General features: G+C 37.8%; 1 long non-coding RNA gene across 1 annotated transcript in view; it reads right to left on the reverse strand.

Annotated features, from left to right (window-relative positions):
- LOC122688590 overlaps positions 1–24380 on the reverse strand; it is a 138980-nt gene that overhangs the window by 68066 nt on the left and 46534 nt on the right. The window lies entirely within an intron of this gene.

A 24380-nucleotide genomic window follows, 5' to 3' on the forward strand; every position in this document is an offset into this window, starting at 1 on the left:
CTACCCACGACTTACATGAAATTTCAAGTTGTTCTGGGCCTCAGTTAACTTATCTGTAGAACTGAAATATTGAAAAGAGTTATCTCATAGGGTTGTTGTAAATATTAAATGTGCTAATATATGAAAATAACAAATGACTGGAATGAAGTAGGAACTAGAAAAGTTTATGTTTATCATTGCATTGTGTTGTTCTTTAAAGCTATACAAAATACTAAAGATAAAAGAAAATTTAATATATCTCAAAAATTTTAATGCAAATTTTAATGTAATTAAAAGCAAAGAATGTATAGTAAACATCATTGGGAATTTTATCCCACTTCTCTCAGCAATTTCCAGAATAAGCAGACAAAACTTAGCTAGGATAAAAGTTTGTTCATTATGATTTACCAACTTTACTTAGTTGACATATATAGCATACAACACTTAATAACAGCAAAGCAATATTTTCTTCCTTCCTAGTATATACCAAATAGCTACTAAAATAGACGATATTCTGGCAAATAAAGCAAGCCTCAAAATTTCTCAAAGAAATGAAATCATACAAACTATATTCTCTAATCACAGTAGAATTAAACTAGAAACAATAAAGATAACAAATTTCATTTATTACTAAACTTTACTCAGAATGGATATAGGTCTATGTATGGCTGAGTGCCTTTGCAGTCCACCTGAAACTATCACCACATTGTTAATCAGCCATACTCTAATAAACAATAAAAAGTTTAAGAAGAATAAACTATTGAGCAAATTTACATTGAATATTGACAAAAGAAGAAATTTAAAATATAAGTAGTCTTAATATTAATATAAGTAAATTAATTCTGTAATTTACAAACTTCCCAAATATAAAAATCCAGTGCAAGCTGTATTTGTGGTGAACTATTCACTTCCAATTTTTTAAAACTCTGTAGAAGTCCAGTTTTGAATGTTCATGACATCTAGTCCCATGATTTCATGGCAAATAGGTGGCGAAAGAATGCAAACAGTGACAGATTTTATTTTCTTGGGCTCCAAAATCACTGGAGATGGTGACTATAGCCATGAAATTAAAAGATACTTGCTCCTTGGAATAAAAGCTATGACAAACCTAGACAGTATATAAAACAGAAAAAGAGACACAGATGTACAGAACAGACTTTTGGACTCTGTGGGAGAAGGCAAGGGTGGGATGTTTTGAGAGAACAGCATTGAAACATGTATATTATCTAGGGTGAAACAGATCACCAGCCCAGGCTGGATGCATGAGACAAGCGCTCCAACTTGATGCACTGGGAAGACCCAGAGGAATCGGGATGGGGAATACATGTAAATCCATGGCTGAGTCATGTCAATGTATGACCAAAACCACTACAATATTGTAACGTAATTAGCCTCCAACTAATAAAAATAAACGGAAAAAATAAATAAATAAAATAACAACCTACCAAGTTAATACCAAAGGAAAAAAATAAAAAATAAAAAGCAGAGACATTACTTTGCCAGCAAAGGTCCATCTAATCAAGGCTATGTTTTTTCCAGTAGTCATGTATGGATGTGAGAGTTGGACTGTAAAGGAAGGTGAGAGCCAAAAAATTGATGCTTTTGAACTGTGGTGTTGGAGAAGACTCTTGAGAATCCCTTGGACTGCAAGGAGATCCAACCAGTCAATCCTAAAGGAAATCAGTCCTGAGTATTAATTGGAAGGGATGATATTGAAGCTGAAACTCCAATACTTTGGCCACCTGATGTGAAGAACTGACTCCTTGGAAAAGACCCTGATGCTGGGAAAGATTGAAGGCGGGAGGAGAAGGGGACGACAGAGAATGAGGAGGTTGGGTGGCATCACCAACTCAATGGACATGAGTTTGAGCAAGGTCCAGGAGTTGGTGATGGACAGGTAAAGCCTGGTGTGCTGCAGTCCATGGGATCACAAAGAGTTGGACACAACTGAATTGAACTGAACTGAGAAGTCCAGTAAAATTCTGATACCAAATGGTAAAACAATATAACAAAAATAAGTTTGCTTATCTATATGCTTTTTATATAGATGCAAATATTTCTTAAAAATAGCAAATTGAATCTACAGACCCTAGAAAGATAAGTTCATAAATAGTGAACTTATCTCACCAATCCAAGGTTTGTTCAGCATTTGAACATCAGTTACTTGGATTCACCCATTAACAGAGTAAAAGGGAAAAAGGTATGATTATTTCATTTGATACAAAATGAATAATGATAAAATTCAATGCTCAATAGTGACTAAAGAAACAAACTGAGAATAGGATGGAACTTCCTTAGTTTGGTAAAGTCTATTAACACTATTTACTAAACTAAAAACTATCTACCTATTAAAAACCTACAGAGTTCATGATGAAATATTAAATAGTTACTCCATTAGATAGTGAGCAAAACAGAGATATTAAGTATGAACTATGGTCTTAATTTTATTTGCAGAGGGTAGAGATGACATGTCTTACTATCATTCTAATTTCAATTTACAGCATTTTCATTTCTTTTTCTTCTCCTTCTTCTTTCTTCTTCTTCTCCTTCTTCTCCTCCTCCTTCTTCTTCTTCTCCTCCTCCACCTTCTTCTCCTCTTCCTTCTTCTCCTCCTACTCCTCCTCCTTCTTCTTCTCCTTCTCCTTCTCCTCCTTCTTCTCCTTCTCCTTCTTCCTCTTCCTCTTCACAAGCATCTTTGAATTTCATGGCTACAGTCACCACCTGCAGTGTTTTTGGAGCCCAAGAAAATAAAGTCTGTCACTGTTTCCACTGTTTCCCCATCTATTTGCCATGAAGTGATGGGACCAGATGCCATGATCTTAGTTTTCTGAATGTTGAGGTTTAAGCCAATTTTTTCACTCTGCTCTTTCACTTTCATCAAGAGGCTCTTTTAATTTCGTGGTTGCAGTCACTGTATGCAGTGATTTTGGAGCCCAATAAAATAAAATCTATCACTGTTTCCACCTTTTTCACATCTATTTGCCATGAAATGATGGGACCAGATGCTATGAACTTCTTTTTTTGAATGCTGAGTTTCAAGTCAGCTTTTTCATTCTCCTCTTTAACCCCTACTAAGAGATTCTTGAGTTCCTCTTCTCTTTCTGCCATTAGAGTGGTATCATCTGTATATCTGAGGTTGTTGATAATTCTCCCAGAAATCTTGATTTCAGCTTGTGAGTCATCCAGTCTGGCATTTTGCATGATGTGCTCAATATATCAGTTGAACAACCAGGTTGACAGTATACAGCCTGACATACTTCTTTCCCAATTTTGAACCAGTCTGCTGTTCCATATTCAGTTCTGTTGCTTCTTGTCCTGCACATGGGTTTCTCAGAAGACAGGAAAGGTGCTCTGGTACTCCCATCTCTTTAAGAGTTTTCCACATTTGTTGTGATCCACACAATCAAAGGCTTTATTGGAGTATAGTTTATACTACAGGTTACACTTCATAATGTGTAAGTTTCTGCTGTGCAGCAAAGTGAATCAGGTGTGTGTGTGTGCTCAGTCACATTCAACCCTTTTGCAACCCCATGGACTGTTGCCCACCAGGTTCCTCTGTCCATAGGATTTCCCAGGTAAGAATATTGGAATGGGCTGCCATTTCCTTCTCCAGGGCATCTTCTTGACACAAGGATCAAACCCAGACATTCTGCATTATAAGCAAATTCTTTACCACTGAGCAACCTGGGAAGACCATGAGAATGGCCAAAATCCATAAAACTGACAAAACCAAATAATGGTGAAAATATAGAGCAACAGGAACACTCACTTATTTCTGGGAGAAATGTAAAATGGTATAACCATTCTGGAAGATATTTTGGCAATTTCTTACAAAGCTAAGTGGCTGACTTTATTTTGGGGGGCCTCCAAAATCACTGCAGATGGTGATTGCAGCCATGAAATTTAAAGACATTTACTCTTTGGAAGAAAAGTTATGACCAACCTAGACAGCATATTAAAAAGCAGAGACATAACTCTCCAGAAAGCAGGAATATAAGGAACATACCTCAACATAATAAAAGCTATATATGAAAAACCCACAGCAAGCATCACCCTCAATGGTGAAAAATTGAAAGCATTTCCCCTGAAATCAGGAACAAGACAAGGGTGCCCACTTTCACCACTACTGTTCAACATAGTGTTGGAAGTTTTGGCCACAGCAATCAAAGCAGAAAAAGAAGTAAAAGGAATCCAGATAGGAAAAGAAGAAGTGAAACTCTCACTGTTTGCAGATGACATGATCCTCTACATAGAAAACCCTAAAGACTCTACCAGAAAATTACTAGAACTAATCAATGAATATAGTAAAGTTGCAGGATATAAAATTAACACACAGAAATCCCTTGCATTCCTATACACTAACAATGAGAAAACAGAAAGAGAAATTAAGGAAACAATGCCATTCACCATTGCAACAAAAAGAATAAAATACTTAGGAGTATATCTACCTAAAGAAACAAAAGACCTATACATAGAAAACTATAAAACACTGATGAAAGAAATCAAAGAGGACACAAACAGATGGAGAAATATACCGTGTTCATGGATTAAAAGAATCAGTATTGTCAAAATGGCTATTCTACCCAAAGCAATCTATAGATTCAATGCAATCCCTATCAAGCTACCAATGGTATTTTTCAGAGAACTAGAACAAATAATTTCACAATTTGTATGGAAATACAAAAAACCTCGAATAGCCAAAGTAATCTTGAGAAAGAAGAATGGAACTGGAGGAATCAACCTGCCTGACTTCAGACTCTACTACAAAGCCACAGTCATCAAGACAGTATGGTACTGGCACAAGGACAGAAATATAGATCAATAGAACAGAATAGAAAGCCCAGATATAAATCCACAAACTTATGGACACCTTATCTTTGACAGAGGAGGCAAAAATATACAATGGAGAAAAGACAACCACTTTAACATGTGGTGCTGGGAAAACTGGTCAGCCACTTGTAAAACAATGAAACTAGAACACTTTCTAACACCATACACAAAAATAAACTCAAAATGGATTAAAGATCTAAATGTAAGACCAGAAACTATAAAACTCCTAGGAGAACATAGGTAAAACACTCTCTGACATAAACCACAGCAGGATCCTCTATGACCCACCTCCCAGAATATTGGAAAAAAAGCAAAAATAAACAAATGGGACCTAATGAAACTTAAAAGCTTTTGCACAACAAAGGAAACTATAAGCAAGGTGAAAAGACAGCCCTCGGATTGGGAGAAAATAATAGTAAACCAAGCAACAGACAAAGGATTAATCTCAAAAATATACAAGCAACTCCTGCAGCTCAATTCCAGAAAAATAAATGACCCAATCAAAAAATGGGCCAAAGAACTAAACAGACATTTCTCCAAAGAAGACATACAGATGGCTAACAAACACATGAAAAGATGCTCAACATCACTCATTATCAGAGAAATGCAAATCAAAACCACAATGAGGTACCATTACATGCCAGTCAGGATGGCTGCTATCCAAAAGTCTACAAGCAATAAATGCTGGAGAGGGTGTGGAGAAAAGGGAACCCTCTTACACTGTTGGTGGGAATGTAAACTAGTACAGGCGCTATGGAGAACATTGTGGAGATTCCTTAAAAAAATGGAAATAGAACTCTCATATGACCCAGCAATCCCACTTCTGGGTATACACACCGAAGAAACCAGATCTGAAAGAGACACGCGTACCCCAGTGTTCATCACAGCACTGTTTATAATAGCCAAGACATGGAAGCAACCTATATGTCCATCAGCAGACAAATGGATAAGAAAGCTGTGGTACATATACACCATGGAATATTACTCAGCCATTAAAAAGAATTCATTTGAATCAGTTCTAATGAGATGGATGAAACCCATTATACAGAGTGAAGAAAGCCAGAAAGATAAAGAACATTACAGCATACTAATGCATATATATGGAATTTAGAAAGATGATAATGATAACCATATATGCAAAACAGAAAAAGAGACACAGATGTACAGAACAGACTTTTGGACTCTGTGGGAGAAGGCGAGGGTGGGCTGTTTAGAAAGAACAGCATCGAAACATGTATATTATCAAGGGTGAAACAGATCACCAGCTCAGGTTGGATGCATGAGACAAGTGCTCGGGGCTGGTGCATTGGGAAGACCCAGAGGAATCGGGTGGAGAGGGACTTGGGAGTGGGGATCGGGATGGGGAATACATGTAAATCCATGGCTGAGTCATGTCAATGTATGGCAAAAACCACTCCAATATTGTAAAGTAATTAGCCTCCAACTAATAAAAATACATGAAAAAAAAAAAAAGCAGAGACGTTACTTTGTCAACAAAGGTCCATCTAGTCAAGGCTGTGGTTTTTCCAGTAGTCAGATATGGCTGTGAGAGTTGGACTATAAAGAAAGCTGAGTGTCGAAGAATTGATGCTTTTAAACTGTGGTGTTGGAGAAGACTCTTGTGAGTCCCTTGGACTGCAAGGAGGTCCAACAAATCCATCCTAAAGGAGATCAGTCCTGGGTGTTCATTGGAAGGACTGATGTTGAAGATAAAACTCCAATACTTTGGCCACCTGATGCGAAGAGTTGACTCTTTTGAAAAGACCGTGATGCTGGGAAAGATTGAAGGCAAGGAGGAGGAGGGATGACAGAGGATGAGATGGCTGGATGGCATCACCGACTAGATGGACATGGGTTTGGGTGGGCTCCAGGAGTTGGTGATGGACAGGGAAGCCTGGTGTGTTGCAGTTCATGGAGTCGCAAAGAGTTGGATATGACTGAATGACTGAACTGAACTGAACTGAACTGAACTACAAAGCTACCTGTGTCTTACCACAGGATCCAGCAATTGCACTACCATGTATTTACCCAGTTGAGTTGAAAACTATGCCCACTCAAAATCTGCACTTGTGTTTTTTATAGCAGCTTTTTTCAAAATTGTCACAAACCGGAAGCAACCAAGATACCACCGCCAACAAGTGAATGGATAAACAAACTGCGGCACAGTTAGACAATGTGAAATTATTCACCTCTGTAAAGAAATGAGCTATCAAGCCTTAAAAATATAGACGAAACTTGTGCCTATTGCTATAACCTATGTCTATTGCTAAGAAAACTAGTCTGAAAGGCTATATTTGATTCCAACTACATGACATTTTGGAAAAAGGCAGCAATTCTGTTCTAGGTGTATAATCAAAAGAAACTTTCGTACGTGAAACAGAATATATATTCAAGATATTTATCTTTTCCATCATTAGTAAGATGTGCAGAAGTAAAAATGAACAAATATAGCAATATAGGGCTAATTAATGAATGTCAGAAACATTATATGGTGTGAAAAATGCATATATATCCTATGACTACATTGGAATAAAAGATAAAATAACTATATTTATATATACAGTGTAGTAAATCTATGAAAAAAGTAAAAAATTGTTATGAAAATCATATTAGTGGATAACTGTTAGATGGAATAGGGCTTTGTGATTGCAGAGAGGCACCTTTAAGCTTCTAGCATGCTGGGCATTGTCATGTTGACCAGGATGGTGATGACAGGGTGTTTTCTTTATGATTGTCCTTCAAATGAACATATATGTTTTCTACACTCTTTTTCTGTAGTCCATATCTCACAATAAAATTAATGATAAAATGATGCATGAAAGAAAAAAGAGAAGAGGTATGAGTCTATGTTTTCAAGGCTTTTGACTGGAATGAGAAGGAGATAAAAGAGCAGCAACAGAGAAAGACACAGAGATGAAAGAAATGTCTTTTTCTAAAGTTCAAAGAATCTGGAATAAATATCTAGCTTGCAATAATAATTTGGGGAAAGAGAGGGGGGAAATGTTTTGATCTCATTTGATTTTAGCTTAAGAGTTCTATTTGTCTATCTACAGTCGTCTAAGAATAAAAATACAAAGAGATAGAGTGGTGTTTTGAACGATGCCAGTGACTCTAGCACTGGAGTCCGATTGGGGCAGTATTGGAGGAAAGATTAGTACAAGGATCAAGCACCACATACAGTTTATTCCACATTTTCCTCACCCAGAAATCCTGCTAGTCCTTTGACATTGGATCCTAATCCAATATCTGAAATTATAATCCAGTGTGCTGAAATAACTCTGAGATCAAGTGAAGAATAAGGATTGAATGTATTAAGGGTGGAAATTTGGGAGAACCGGAGAGAGGGTAGCAGTTGCTTTTGTTGTAAATGAAAGGAGGAACTAAAAAGGAAGAGGAAAAATATTCCCAACTGGAACAAGGGAAAATGTAGTTCTTGTGGCCATATGGAAAGAGGTATATTAAATAAAATTTTGAAGAGCCTCCTGTACTTTCTGTTCTTAGAAAATTGAATATACTATACTCATTAGGCTGCCAGTAAGCTATAATAAGGTTAGGAAATTTTAATACAATACATTAGCTCAATTGAAAACAGAAGTGTCAATTTGACTTTAATAGATGAATATTGAATATATATTCATCTACAAAGGAATATCAGTGTAAACTTTATTTTTAAGTTGATATACAAATTCAACCTCTGTTAAACTGGGCCAGCATATTTAATGCTCTTCTTCTGCAGAATTATATATGGCAGTTTCTGAGGTTGTTAGGGCCAGAAAAAAATACTTTTGATCCTATATTTTGTATACTGAGGTTCAGTTCAGTTCAGTCACTCTGTTGTGTCCAACTCTTTGCAACCCCATGGACTGCAGAACGCCAGGCCTCCGTGTCCATCACCAACTCCCGGAGTTTACCCAAAATCATATCTACTGAGTCTGTGATGCTATCCAACCATCTCATCCTCTGTCATCCCCTTCACCTCTCACCCTCAATCTTTCCAAGCATCAGGATGTTTTTAAATGAGTCAGTTCTTCACATCAGGTGGCCAAAGTGTTGGAGTTTCAGCTACAACATCACTCCTTCCAATGAATATTCAGGACTGATTTCCTTTAGGATTGATTGGTTGGATCTCCTTGCAGTCCAAGGAACTCTCAAGAGTCTTCTCCAACGCCACAGTTCAAAAGCATCAATTCTTTGTCACTCAGCTTTCTTTATAGTCCAACTCTCACATCCATACATGACTACTGGAAAAAACCATAGCCTTGACTAGATGGACTTTTATTGGCAAACTAATGTCTTTGCTTTTTAATATGCTCTCTAAGTTGGTCATAACTTTTTTTCCAAGGAGTAAGCATATTTTAATTTCATGGCTGCAGTCACCATCTGCAGTGACATTGTAGCCCAAAAAATAAAGTCTGCCACTGTTTCCACTGTTTACCCATCTATTTGCCATGAAATCATGCGAACAGATGCCATGATCTTAATTTTCTGAATGTTTAGTTTTAAGTCAAATTTTTCACTCTCCTCTTTCATTTTCAAGAGACTCTCTAGTTCCTCTTTGGTTTCTTCCATAAGGGTGGTATCATCTGCATATCTGAGGTTATTGATATTTCTCCTGGCAATCTTGACTTCAGCTTGTGCTTCATCCAGCTCAGCTTTTCTCATGATGTACTCTGCATATAAGTTAAATCAGCACCGTGTCAATATACAACCTTGACATACTCCTTTTCCTATTTGGAAACAGTCTGTTGTCCCATGTCCAGTTCTAACTGTTGCTTCCTGACCTGCATACAGGTTTCTCAAGAGGCAGGTCAGGTGGTCCAGTATTCCCATCTCTTTCAGAATTTTCCACAGTTTATTGTGATACACACAGTCAGAGGCTTTGGCATAGTCAATAAAGCAGAAATAGATGTTTTTCTGGAACTCTCTTGCTTTTTCTATGATCCAGGGGATGTTGGCAATTTGATCTCTTGTTCCTCTGCCTTTTCTAAAACCAGCTTGAACATCTAGAAGTTCACGGTTCACGTATTGTTGAAGCCTGGCTTGAAGAATTCTGAGCATTACTTTACCAGTGTGTGAGATGAGTGCAATTGTGTAGTAGTTTGAACATTTTTTGGCATTGTTTTTCTTTGGGATTGGAATGAAAACTGACCTTTTCCAGTCCTGTGGCCACTGCTGAGTTTTCCAAATTTGCTGGCATATTGAGTGTAGCACTTTCACAGCATCATCTTTTAGGATTTGAAATAGCTCAACTGGAATTCCATCACTCCCACTAGCTTTGCTCATAGTGATGCTTCCTAAGGCCCATTTGACTTCACACTCCAGGATGTCTGACTCTAGGTGAGTGATCACACTATCATGATTATCTGGGTCTCTTAATATTGTTTTCTTTGGAAATATATTTCTATGGTCTCTGCTCATCTACAAAGTCTTTTAGTGTAGGATCCAAGTAGCAAGCTGGTGCTTTTCTCTTACATGTTCATTTAGTCAGTAATTGTTTATTGGGCTAAATTGCCAGGAACTTAAAAAGGTATAAGGATTCAAAGAAAAATAGGATTTGGTCATATATGTGTGTTAAATGATGGTTGGAGGAAGGGGGTTTAATAGAGATGAGCAGATTCTTACAATATAATATAGTGAATTCAATAGTAAAAGTAACATTTAGGCTCTGAAACCTCAGATTAAGAGCATCTCGCCCAGGTTTGGAGGAATACAAGTTGAGTTAGGAGAATTTTCATAAGTAATCTGATTCTTAACATGGGAATAAACTGTAGAATCTGCAACAGGCAAAATGAAAAAGTATTCTAGATAAAAGAAGAACTTGAATACGGTGAAATCACTGAAAAACACTCAATGTGTATATAAGGGAAATGTACTAGCTATTCAGTGCTGCTGACACCCAAATATTGAGAAGGGAAATAAGATAATAAATTAGGTCATAGTTAGGTGGGGGGCTTCATCTTCCAGAGGCTCACACACAAGGTTAAACATATTGGTCATTATTCTATAACCAGAAAAGATGCTTTAAGCAGGTACATGACCCAATCATGGCTGTGGTCTAGGTAAGTCATTCTGAGACCCATGTGGAGTACAGAGCTGATAAGAAGTATGATAACAGGGTAGATCAAAAGGGAGGCTTTAGAGCAATCCATGGAAGAGGTGATGAAATCCTGAGCTAAAGCAAAAATGATGGAAATGGAGAATCATGCAAATGAGCCAGGAATTACTGTCTCAAGTGCCAGAGAGCCTAATCCAAAATGCATAAGCAAAACAGGAACAAAAAGCCTGAGTATAGCACAAATTGATAAGGGGAACTAATGATGCCCCCATCATGCATTACTTTGGCTCCAAATCCCAAATATGCTTCCCCCAACTTAGCTGTATCTTCAGGCATATTTTTTTCTCTCTCATAGGCTCCAAAATCACTGTGGATGGTGAGTGTAGCCATTAAATTAAAAGAGGCTTGCTCCTTGGAAGTAAAACTATGACAAGCCTAGTCAACATATTAAAAAGCAGAGACATAACTTTGTCAATAAAGGTCCATAGAGTCAAAGCTATGGTTTTTCCAGTAGTCATGTATGGATGTGAGAGTTGAACCATAAAGAAGGCTGAGTGCTGAAGAAGTGATGCTTTTGAACTGTGGTGCTGGAGAAGACTCTTGAGAGTCCCTTGGACTTTAAGGAGATGCAACCAGTCAATCCTAAAGGAAATCAACTCTGAATATTCATTGGAAGGACTGATGCTGAAGCTAAAACTCCAATACTTTGGCCAACTGATGTGAAGAGCTGACTTCATTAGAAAACACCCTGATGCTTGGAAAGATTGAGGGCAGGAGGAGAAGGGGGTGACAGAGGATGAGATGGTTGGATGGCATCACTGACTCAATGGATGTGGGTTTGAGCAAACTCTGGGAGATAGTGAAGGACAGGGAAGCCTGGCATGATGTAGTCCATGGGGTAGCAAAGTGTCAGATACGACTTAGTCTTTGAACAACAGCAATACAGTGACACAGCTCCAGTCTCATAATCTTGCAATTCTAAACCTATATAAAACAGGGGCTTCATTTTTATACCTAAATTTCACAAAACTCTTGAGATTTTCTTTGGTTATATATATTAAAAAAAAAAAAAAACCCACAGGTGCATCTCTGAACAAATGACAGTGACTGAGTACAATGGTGGAGGACTTAAGGAAATCAGGAGAGATCCAGGTTTTCTAGTATAAAAGAAAATATCGAGAGAGAATATAAAAAAAGCAATATGTGGGCATGAAGATGCAGTTCTGTTACCCCGAGTGGGATATCTCAATGAACATTCTAGAAAACTTTGGATACTGTTCATAAGATGGACTGGGCCTTTCCTCTAACCAAAATAGACAAACAAATAAATAGCAACAACAACAACAACAAAAAAAAAAACATTGTTACTATTAATTCTTTTAGAAAAAGAAATGATATGTTTATAAAGAAATGAAAATTTATAAACTGCAAATAATAGTCTGAATCTTAGCAATCTGGGTCAGAGATATAAATTTGAATATTATAAAAATAGGCATGGTTTAGATTTATACATAATTACTCAGGAAAACTGTGGAATGAGAAGCATGGTATGTTGAAGTTAGAAAACTGGTCTATAATAATGATCACTATTGTACATAACTATATTCCTGGCTCTCCTCTACTTTTTGTTTATTTCCTATAGCAACCTTTGAGCTCCAAATTCAGTGCAAAGAAACCTAGGCCTTAAAGACTAAGAATATTGCATATATTTAGACAAACTGTAAATGCAGCTTCCACAATTCAAGCACAAGTTATAGTTCTCTGAGGCCACAATCTTTTTCTACCTACACTGAATAGCACCTGTTCAAAGAAGATAACATTGATAAAACTACTGTTTCTATAAGGTCTACACACCCACAAGAACATGAATATCAAAGCATTGACCTTCCTGCTTAAAGCCTCTTTCTAGGCTGTAAGGTAGAGACCTGCCTACAGGATGATTCACATGAGTAATTCAATATATTCTGCTGTCTCAAAATCTTTGACATATTTTCCATGTTTTGTTCTTTCCTTGTCCAGGTCAATATAGTTATAGAAACACTAAGGCCTAAATTATTATTGAATTATTCAATTGTTGAAGAGGGAGAAAGAGTCTCAGTTAATCTAATTGGTCACAATTCATTAAGACACAGAAATACTAGTCTTCTGTTAAGAAGGAAAAAGTTGGGGACACATTAACACAGGAGTTAAAACTGCTGGCAGGATTTTTGATTACTTGATTCAATAAAATGAAACTGAATCAACAACATCACCTCCCTTAATACAGGTAGCGCCTACCAATGGTGCTTAGGCAAACAGACATAGACTACTCATTCAACAAAGTCATTACCAATTCTACTTATGAATGATACATTAGTGAAATATGTAGTCATCTACAGACATAAAATCCCAGAACTGTGAAAAATAGCTTTGTGAATTCACATACCTTTTTCCAGTTTTATAACAAAAGTGTGGCTATCTAATATAAACTAATTTTCAACGTTTCTCAGTTCATTGGCTTTTAAGAATAATAGAGCTATAAACTGGGCTTCTTTGGTGGCTCAGTGGTAAAGAATCCACCAGCCAACATAGGAGACACAAGTTCAATCCCTGGGTTGGGAAAATCCCCTAGGGAAGGAAATGGCAACCCACTCCAGTATTCTTGCTTGGGAAATCCCATGGACAGAGGAGCCTGGTGGGCTACACTTCATGGGGTCACAAATAATTGGACATGACTCAGTGACTAGAGATACAAATCACATGATTTTGTATTACTTGTTTGCTTAGCATCCATGATGAAAGTGAAAAGTATAGGTGTTAGTAGCTCAGTTTTGACCCCATGGACTGTAGCCCATCAGGTTCCTCTGCCCATGGAATTCTCCAGGCAAGAATATTGGAATGGGTAGCCATTTCATTCTTCAGAATATCTTACCAACCCAGGGATCAAACCCAGGTCTCCTGCATTGCAGGCAGATTCTTTACCATCTGAGCCAACAACATCCATGATATGGCAGAGGAAAAACTATGACCATATGTATATATTGGTAATTTTAAAATGTTTTGCTCATAAAGTACAGAAGAGTTACATTGAACACAGTCATGGGATTTACAATTTTTGAATGTGAACTGACTTTAGCTAATTTTAATTGAAGAAAACATCTTGTTGTTTGGGGGATTGAGAGATTGTTCATTTTTACCTCCTGCATTATATTCCTAGCAAGGGTGCATTGTCCCTGATATTGCCTATTATTTGTAGTCAGCTGTGTTAAGGATATAAATCATACAATTTACATCCCCATGGACTTTCATGACTCATATTCATAAAAGCCAGCATCATTTCAAGTACTGTTGGAACATCCTCTCCTTTATCTATGCGTATTCTTTATCTTTCCTACATGAAATTTACTGACTTAAGGGGAGTAAAACAGATCCCTGAACTCCTGTTTCTTTTTACTTGGTTTCTTTTGTTCCGTATCATTCATTATATATTTCTCTTAATTAACAAGACGTTTCCTTCAGGATTTTTTTTTCTGATTTCACTTCATCATATTCCCATTAATTGTCAGCAATTATATATAAAAGGCCATACTAAATAACAAATATTAGCTTCCTAAAAGGGAAAGAAAAAAACCCAAAAGTTTCTTTCTTTCTAAAATCTCAGAAAATTTTATGGTATTCAAACTCATCCAGTGAAATAAACTCTGGAACTATACTTACTTTATAAACCAAGATAGTGCAAAAGACAATAAACTTCTTGAGAGCATACTTCTTTTATAAACCAAGATAGTGCAAAAGACAATAAACTTCTTGAGAGCATACTTCTTTTATAAACCAAGATAGTGCAAAAGACAATAAACTTCTTGAGAGCATACTTCTTTTCTAAATTATACAGTATCCTTGCAAACTTTCTGTGATAGAGCATAGCATCTCTGCTTCATTTCCTTTATAGACAATAAATATAATCTTTAGTCTCCCTGTGAGTGATGACTTTCCTTATATTCACTCTTCTTAATTATACCTCAAGGTGATTTTCCCCATACAGCACATACAGCTTTGCTTTGAAAGCAAAGCTCTGTGAAATCAATTTTCTTTAATCAAATGTGTGTGGAAAAGGTTGTATATACTTGAACATTCATAGTGCACATTAGCACTCTGAGCATTTGATTCACATATTCATACCAATATGACCACCTGAATGCTTCTTTAGACAAGTGTTCTCACATTCAAAAGTGTCCCACACTGACTCATACTATCAAATGATATCCCAGAAGATGTCACCATCATTTAATCAATGAGCCAAGGCCAGCTGTTTGATGTTATCCTTGATGTGTCCCTAAATCTCACTGTGGCAGGTAGAATTCTAAAATGTCCCAGATGACCCAGGCCCTTTTAAAATCTCCTTCCTGAGACTGTGGAAGAACCAGTTAGTATAATGAGATATTAGTTAGATGATTATGATACATTGTGTGGCACAGTTGACTGTGAGAAAGGGAGACCATCCTCACTGAGCCAGATCTAATCAAATGAGTACTTTACGAGGATAGGAACTTTGTGCCAAAGTGATCTGAAATGGAGAGAGACACTCCACGGGAGGGAGATTCTGTACTGTAGGTTTCAAAATGCAGTTGTTACCTGGCAAGGAATTCAAGCACCTTCTGGTTGCTAAGAACAGTCCCCAGCTGACAGGCAGTAAAATATGGGACTCAATTTTAGAACCCTGAGAAAAGTTGTTTTGCCAACAACTTGAGTGATCTTGGAAGTGCATTTTCCCTAGAAACTCCAAATAAGAACTAAGAAATCCCTGATTTCAGCCTTGTGATCCCTAAATAAAATTTCCAGCCACAACATGCTGGACTTCTGACCCACAGAACTGTGAGCGAGCAAATGGGTATTAGGTTGTTAAATCGGTAATTTGTTATGAAATAGAACCCCAACACTACCAGTTCCTGTTGATTCTATTCTTGTACTTACACATTTGTCTACTTTCCATCTCATTAACCACCATCCTAATCTAAGTCACCATCATTTCTCACCTAGACTTCAGATTTTCTGCTGACATATCCTCTGAACTGTCTATTCTTTACATAGAAACTAGGGGGTCATTTTTAAAGACATAATTCTATTATTATCAAACCTCCTCTGCTTTAAAACCTACACTTACTTCTCATTACTCTTGAAGCACAATTTTTTCAACAGATGTAGAAAATAAACTTATGGTTACTCAGAGAGTCATTTCCTCTCTCAGTTCCTTAGGGCTTCCCTTGTAGCTCAGTCGGTAAAGAATCTGCCTGCAGTGCAGGAGACCTGGGTTCAATCCCTGGGTCAGGAAAATCCCCTGGAGAAGGAAATGGCAACCCACTCCAGTATCCTTGCCTGGAAAATCCCATGGATAGAAGAGCCTGGTGGGCTGCAGTCCATGGGGCTGCAAACAGTCTGGCACAACTGAGCAACTAACACTTTGATAAGAAATCTGGGCTTCCGAAGAAGGAGAGAAGGTCTGGGGCTCTCGAAGAGGAGATAGGGGTCTGGGATTCTCAAGGAGGAAAGGAGAAATGCCTTTTTTTTTTTTTTCTCTACATTCCTTAGTCTTAGTCACAGAAAACGTTTTTTTCTTTAAGCCAGGAACTGATGATTACACAAAAAACAACTCAGTTTAAACTCTGTACTAAGGATTATATAACAACAATGTATCCTGCTTGAGGACAGTTTCTCCTTCCTGAAAACTTTATGACTAATCCTGCTGTCTTAAAAAGTATATTATGGAGTGGGTGGAGTGGGTGGTGTGGGTCTGGCAAGATCTTTAGATTGTTAGTTCCAATCCTGTCATCTTAAAATGTAAATTGTGGGAGTGGGTCTGACAAAATTTTTACAACCTTGAAACATTCTTTTGATTTATTGTAATAACTAATGAAAAGAGTGAAAAAATGGCAACCCACTTCAGTATTCTTGCCTGGAGAGTCCCATGGACAGAGGAGCCTGGTAGTTCCCAGTCTATTGAATCGCAAGAGTTGGACACGACTTAATGACTAAACCACCAACCACCACCTCTGCTTAGACTAGCGAGGGGGACACTCTCCATCCCCCTTCTAATGTCTATGTCAGAAGTTTTCTCAGTCCCTTTTCTTACTTTAATAAAACTCTGCTACACAAAAGCTCTTGAGTTATCAAGCCTGGTCCCTGGTCCCAAAGCTAAATCTTCTTTACTCATCTAAATGATGACTCTGACATCATTCACCATAAGCTATCATTAGTCAGTTCAGTTCAGTCGCTCAGTCATGTCCGATGTTTTGCGATCCCATGGACTGCAGCACACCAGGCTTCCCTACCATCACCAACTCCCGGAGTTTGCCCAAACTCATGTCCATTGAGTCTGTGGTGCCATCCAACCATCTCATCCTTTGTTGTCCCCTTCTCCTCCTGCCTTCAATCTTTCCCAGGATCATGGTCATTTCAAAAGAGTCAGCCCTTAGCATCAGGTGGCCAAAGTATTGGAGTTTCAGCTTCAGCATCAGTCCTTCCAATGAACACGCAGGACTGATCTCCTTTAGGATGGACTGGTTGGATATCCTTGCAGTCCAAGGGACTCTCAAGAGTCTTCTCCAACACCACAGTTCAAAAGCATCAATTCTTCAGGGCTCAGCTTTCTTTATAGTTCAACTCTCACATCCACATGTGACCACTGGAAAAACCATAGCCTTGACTAGAGGGACCTTTGTTGGCAAAATAATGTCTCTGTTTTTTAATATGCTGTCTAGGTTGATTGTAACTTTTCTTCCAAGGAGTAAGCGTCTTTTAATTTCATGGCTGTAGTCACCATCTGCAGTGATTTTGGAGCCCCGCCCCCCCCCCCCCCCCAACAAAAAAGTCTGTCACTGTTTCCACTATTTCCCCTTCTATTTGCCATGAAGTGATGGGACCAGATGCCATGATCTTAGTTTTCTGAATGTTGAGCTTTAAGCCAACTTTTTCACTCTCATCTTTCATTTTCTTCAAAATGCTCTTTAGTCCTTCTTCACTTTCTGTCATAAAGGTGGTGTCATGGCGTATCTGAGGTTATTGATATTTCTACCGGCAATCTTGATTCCAGCTTGTGCTTCTTCCAGCCCAGCGTTTCTCATGATGTACTCTGCATATAAGTTAAATAAGCAGGGTGACAATATACAGACTTGACGTACTCCTTTTCCTATTTGGAGCCAATCTGTTGTTCCGTGTCCAGTTCTAACTGTTGCTTCCCGACCTGCATACAGATTTCTGAGGAGACAGGTCAGGTGGCCTGGTATTCCCATCTCTTTCAGAATTTTCCACAGTTTGTCATGATCCCCACAGTCAAAGGCTTTGGCATAGTCAATAAAGCAGAAATAGAAGTTTTTCTGAAACTCTTTTGCTTTTTCTATGATCCAGGGGATGTTGGCAATTTGATGTCTGGTTCCTCTGCCTTTTCTAAAACCAGCCTCAACATCTGAAAGTTCATGGCTCACTTACTGTTGAGGCCTGGCTTGGAGAATTTTGAGCATTACTTTGCTAGCATGTGAGATGAGTGCAATTGTGCAGTAGTTTGACCATTCTTTGGCATTGCTAAAGTTATCATTACCAAGGGGAAAAGAAGGGTGGGGATAAATTGAGAAATTGGAATTGACAAATATGCACAATATACATAAAGTAGATAACTAATAATGACCTTCTATATAGCGCAGGGAACTCTACTTTATAATGACTTATATTGGAAAGGAATCTAATAACTGATATGCATAACTAATTCACTTTGCTGCACAGAAGAAACACAACATTGTAAATCAACTATGCTTCAATAAAATTTAAGGTAAAACAATCCTTAACTGAAACTCTGCTTATTTCTCCTACCATTACAGTGGTAATTTTTCTGTTCCAGAATGATGTTTCTTTCCATGTTCTAGTCCCTTTCCTGAGGCACTCTGCTTTCTCCTTCAACCCACCATGTCCCCCAGCTAATGCTTGTGAATTATGTAGGAAGCAATCTAAAGTTACATTCTCTGGGAAATTGTCTTTACCTACAGGTCATTATAGCTCCTCTTTATATATCATAGCCTGGAGAAAGGATAGGCTATCCACTCCAGTATTCTTGGGCTTCCCTCATGGCTCAGATGATAAAGAATCTACCCGCAATGCAGGAGAACTGGATTCAATCCCTGGGTTGGGAAGATCCTCTGGAGGAGGGCATGGCACCCCACTCCAGTATTCTTGCCTGGAGAATCCCCATGGAGAGAGGAGCCTAGCGGGCAACAGTCCATGGGGTTGCAAAGAATCGGTCATGACTGAGTGACTAAGAACAGCACAGCACATAGCCACATAGGATACTTTTCTACCATAGAATTTCAGAACTGTTTTCATGGAACTCAGTATTACTGTTATTCAAAATACGGTCTTAGTTGAATTTTGAGTGAAACAATAACTTCAGAACTTCCAGAGTATTTTAACTGTCCCTTTTCTTCAATCTTTCCTGCATATATTGCCAGAATGACCTTGCTAATGTGCAAATATCGAAACTTTCCTCTCTTTCTATAAGCTGTTTAATACCTCCCCAAAGTACACAACTTTTATGAAGAAAATATAGTACCAGGTGTAAATTAGATTTTCCTGAACTAACTCTGCCTATTAATAACCAAGTAAGGTTTATTGACTTGTGGGAATTAAGCAGCCCACTTTTTTCTTGTGAATGCAAACTTATTTCCATTAGTTCTAGCCATCCTATTTTATGTGTGTCCTATAGAATATTTTTTGTGTGGTTTCTTCTCATCAGTTTGAAGTATTTTGGCTTTTGCTCCTCAATAGTTTGGAAATATTCTATTTCAATCTTGATTAGGGGTTATGCTAAACTTTTCACACCCATTTAATGTTATATTTTCTATCAAAATCTACCTTTAATCAGCCTTTGACTTCACATTAAACAAGATCAGTGTCTTCTTGGGCCTTTAAATCCCCCACCCCACATGCACACCTGTACACATTTAGGCATATACACGTACTCCTGTGCTGAATCTACCAAGATTTTAGTTGTTCATCATTGCCTTGTGTTGTCTTAATGTTATGCATCAACAGTAACTTAGACAACCACAGACTGATTTTACAGTTCATCTGCTGTTGCTGCTGTTCACCGCACTTCCAAGAACACATCATCCTCAGCCTTTAATTCAGTTTTCATTTATTGGTGTGCATACTTATGTGATTATATCAAGGAAGGCCTGAGAGTGGGTGAACTCTGGAAACATATCTATTTTTCCATTTCACCTGAATGCTACTGATTTCCTGGGCATGAGAAATGAGGTCCAATGTGATTTCTTGTTAGTGCTTTGATGATATAGCCTCATTGTGTCCTAACACCTAGTCTTAATGATCAGACATCTGATGCCAAAACTGATTTTTATTTTTTGTAGGTAACCTGATTTTCCTTTCTTTCTGAAAATTATTAGGAATATCTCTTTTTGTTTGCTGTGGCCTAATACTTCTCACTTGCTCAGGACAATGTTCAACCTCCTTTTTCAAAAGTTGATCCCTTTTAATCTTTCTTCAGTTCTGGGAAATGTCTTTCATGATTTATTTGTTTCTTCTCTACCATTTTTCTCTGTTACTCCCTTCTGAAACTCCTCCTAGAGGTATGTTGAAACTTTTAGAGATTTCCTCCACTTCTCTTAACTTTCAGGCCACACTGCCAACTTCTTTTAACTTGTTCTGGGTGGAGCCTAGAGCTCAGTTTTCAATTAACAATTTACTTGACATCTATAACCATTCCTTCTAGCTCTTCTTTCAAACCCTATTCTTAATGATCTTATTTTTTATCTCTAGGATCTCTAACTGTTCTTTCCTTGTAGACATGCAATTTTAACATCTTCCACTCAGTGGACTGTCTTGGGAACAGCCCTAGGTGGCTCTCTCTTTCACTGCTTTCTTCAAATAGTTCATGACACTGACTTCTTCCATATCATTTTGAGAATACGCATTTCCCCTTTTTGTGAATACTGATTTTGTTTACAGTACCATGTCCCTTGTGACAACGTAGACAAGCTGAATATTCTATTAGAAAATTGAGACAATAGTTTATCTTCTGTTTTGGAGATCTCTTCCTCCTGGGACACTGACTCTCTTGGGCAGTGCCATCCAAATGCTCAAACTCCATGTTTCAGCTCATGAGAAAACAGTTCATCACAACGATTGGAGCCTGGGTATGGGAAGGATCTTATTTGTGCTCTCCACGTGAATATATACAGTTCAATATCCTTGTCCTAGGACTATCCTCTTTCTTCTAATATCACTGCCCTTGAGACATGAATGAACTGCACCTAAAGCCACAGAAATCCTCCTAAGTAGACATTCATTTATGAATAGGGCCATGATTTCTTTCATCAATCCATATATGACTATTTTCAAATGGTTTCAACATTTGTGCTCTTTCTTGCGAACTCACTAGGAATTTATTCTTCGTAAAATACATATGTTTTCTTTTTAAATCAAGGGACTTCGGTAGGTAGGAAGGTAGGTTTACATTCCCAGTGTATGTTGTTGATAATGATCTATCTCTTTAAAATGGAGGACATTTAGGCCCATGATGAAGTTTTTATTCAAGGTCAAAATGTAAGAGAGTTGCCTAGGCCAACTGGAATATGAAACCCCTAGCTCCTCATCCACTTTTCAGTCCTCGACCATAGGACTGCTTTCAGATATATATCTCACTCTGCTCTTTCCTTGAAGGATCAGTTGTTGCCGTTGTTCAGTTGCTAAGTCGTGTCCAAGTCTTTGTGACCCCATGCACTGTAGCCCTGACAGGCTCCTCTGTCCATGGGATTTGCCAGGCAAGAATACAGGACTCAGTTACAATGTAGCGATGTCTTTTGTTAAATGCCAAATGAGTAGATACAGATTTCCTTTATAATTAAAAGTCATTGATAGAATAATGAGACGCGAAAGCAGCTCAGCGACTCTTTGCGACCCTATAGACTGTAGTCCGCCAGGTTCCTCTGTCCATGGAATTCTCCAGGCAAGAAAGCTGGAGGGTGTTGCCATTTCCTCCTCCAGGAGATCTTCCCAACCCAGGGACTGAACCCACATCTCCTATATTGCAGGGAAGTTCTTTACCATCTGAGCCACAAGGGAAGCTCTGATAAAATAATAGTTACTGTCAAATATTTAGAGTTCTAGGGCATTTCTGACAAAAACTCAGTGCCACATTGGAATATTGTTAAGAAGCCAAAGTAAATCAGTTCTTATCAGTAAATATCTTTTGTGATATTAACTGATAAATTTAATAGAAGAGCAGAAATATAATATGTCATTAGCTAAACATTTTAATTATAATCTATAGGATAGTTCATGTGGAATTTAACATAATTATTCTTTTCAACAAATGGGCAGTCTTCATCCTCAGAGTTCTTAAGCAAGAACAGTCATGGTTAAATAATGCCAAACACAAAGTTATCCTAAATCACATATTCTTATTCATTTCAAGTTTATCATTATGATTTTCCCTTCAGAAGCAGAATGAACAGAATTAAATCACTAATGGCAAGAGTAAGGGATAAAAGAATCTACACAAAAGTATAAGTTTGCTAAATGCAAAGTATATACTAACAACGAGATTTTATTAAAGAGCTGATTATAAAATACCCATGTAAAATACTATATAACACATTAGAAATTTATTCAAAAAGATCTTTCTTACTAGTGAATATAACAACTTGATATGTTTTCTTCAGGTATAAGTTATTTGAGGACTTTATTCAAATGTGAAGCACATATTAAAGGAAGCATATGCCATATATGCTAAATATGAGAAGAGTACTTTATTTTAGAAAAAAAATAGAAATGATAGCAAAAATTGGTGGCATTTACTAAATACTGGGATGGGGCCTTCTTATGTACTGTATCAGTTAATTATCACAAGGTAAAGGTTTTATTTATCTTCCATATTATAAGAGGCATAAACTGCAATTTCAGAGGTGAGGTAAATTTCCTAAAGTCAAAGAGCTTTGAGGTAGGAAAACTGAGACTTAACTAGCTACTGAATTATGAATAATTTGTTTTTCAACTTATTGCTAAACTAAGGTTACTATATTTATTTTTCTTCACAGAAAGAGGCAACTAAATCCTCATCACCAGCATACTCATCACCGTCATCCCCATCCCCATCCCGCCCTAGCACTCATAACAGTAAATTAATGCATAGCACCACCTGTTGGGCACCTGAAGAATAAGAATACTGTTCCCAGGGCTGACGGCTCACAAGTTATGAAATTAGACCAGGTATGGTTTGTCAGGATGTTTATAACCTTTATTCAAGACTTAAGTATGTCTACAAAACTGACAAATTTCCACGTAAACTGTCTCTGATATATTAAGCCAAATTTTCAAAGCCTGTGATGATTTCAGTGTCAATTTGACTGGGCCACGAGGTACTCAGATCAAAGGTTATGCTGAGTGTGTCCGTAACATTTTTTTTGTTTTGTTTTGTTTTTAGGTGAAATTAACATTTGAATCAGGAGACTAAGTAAAGCAGATTGCCCTCTGCAGTGTGGGTAGTTCTCATTCAGTTAGTTGAAGGCATGAATAGAAGGGAAAGTCTGACCCTCTCCAGAATAAGAGCAAACTCCTCCCACCTGATTGACTGCTTAGAGCTGCAACATGTGTTGCTTTCGGACTTTAAACTCAAGCTGAAACAGCAGTTCTTCTTGGGTCTCAAATCTGCTTGCTTTTGCACTGGAATTTAAGCCATCTCAATCCTGGGTCTCCAACTTGTCCACTGCAGATCTTGGAACTTTCTCAGCTTCTACGATTGCCGAAACCATTTCCTTAAAATAAATTTCTTTGTATGTGAGCATGTGTATACATAGATGTCTGTGTTGTGGGGTGGGGGGAGGCATCTGTTTCTCTGAAGAACTCTAATACAACACCCTTTCCTTTCCTTTACGACCACATTTCTTCAAATCAGAAATATATTTTAATGAAGGTTAAAAGACAAGGTTCTCAAGTCCTTTTTTTAAAAAGTAGGCACGATTAATCCTCCTTAATTGTTAAGTTATACCATGAGAGTGACATCTTTCAGAATTGCTGCAGCAAAATAAACAGAGAAAGGCTGAGGAACTTGCTGTGTTAACCAATGAGGTCCCTTCAAGCATGACTCTATTCTTACAATAAATTACTCAATGTGATAGCCTCATCTCTAAAGATCTATGAATCATCATGTGTTTTAATTGCATCTTGGTGCTTGAATCCTTCCTTACCATTTTCTCTGTCATTTCACATTGCCTTCACCCCATCCCTTTAAGGAGCCTACAGGAGAGTTTTAAATTTCCTGACATAGTGTTGGTATGGGAACCAACAGCATGAGAATCAAATAGGAACTGTTGAATAAAACTCTCTAGAACCAAGATGGAGCTGCTCCTGTCAGGGGCTGCCACATCAGCAAACTGAAACTTAAATAACTTTCAGGCCTTTATAAGTGTCCCACTTGACCAGAAGTGCAGTATATCCAGCCAGCCAATCCCCAAACACCAGGCCAGGTCTGGGCTTT

The sequence above is a fragment of the Cervus elaphus genome, chromosome 33 (genome assembly GCF_910594005.1).
Source record: "Cervus elaphus chromosome 33, mCerEla1.1, whole genome shotgun sequence".
NCBI classification, from domain to species: domain Eukaryota; kingdom Metazoa; phylum Chordata; class Mammalia; order Artiodactyla; family Cervidae; genus Cervus; species Cervus elaphus.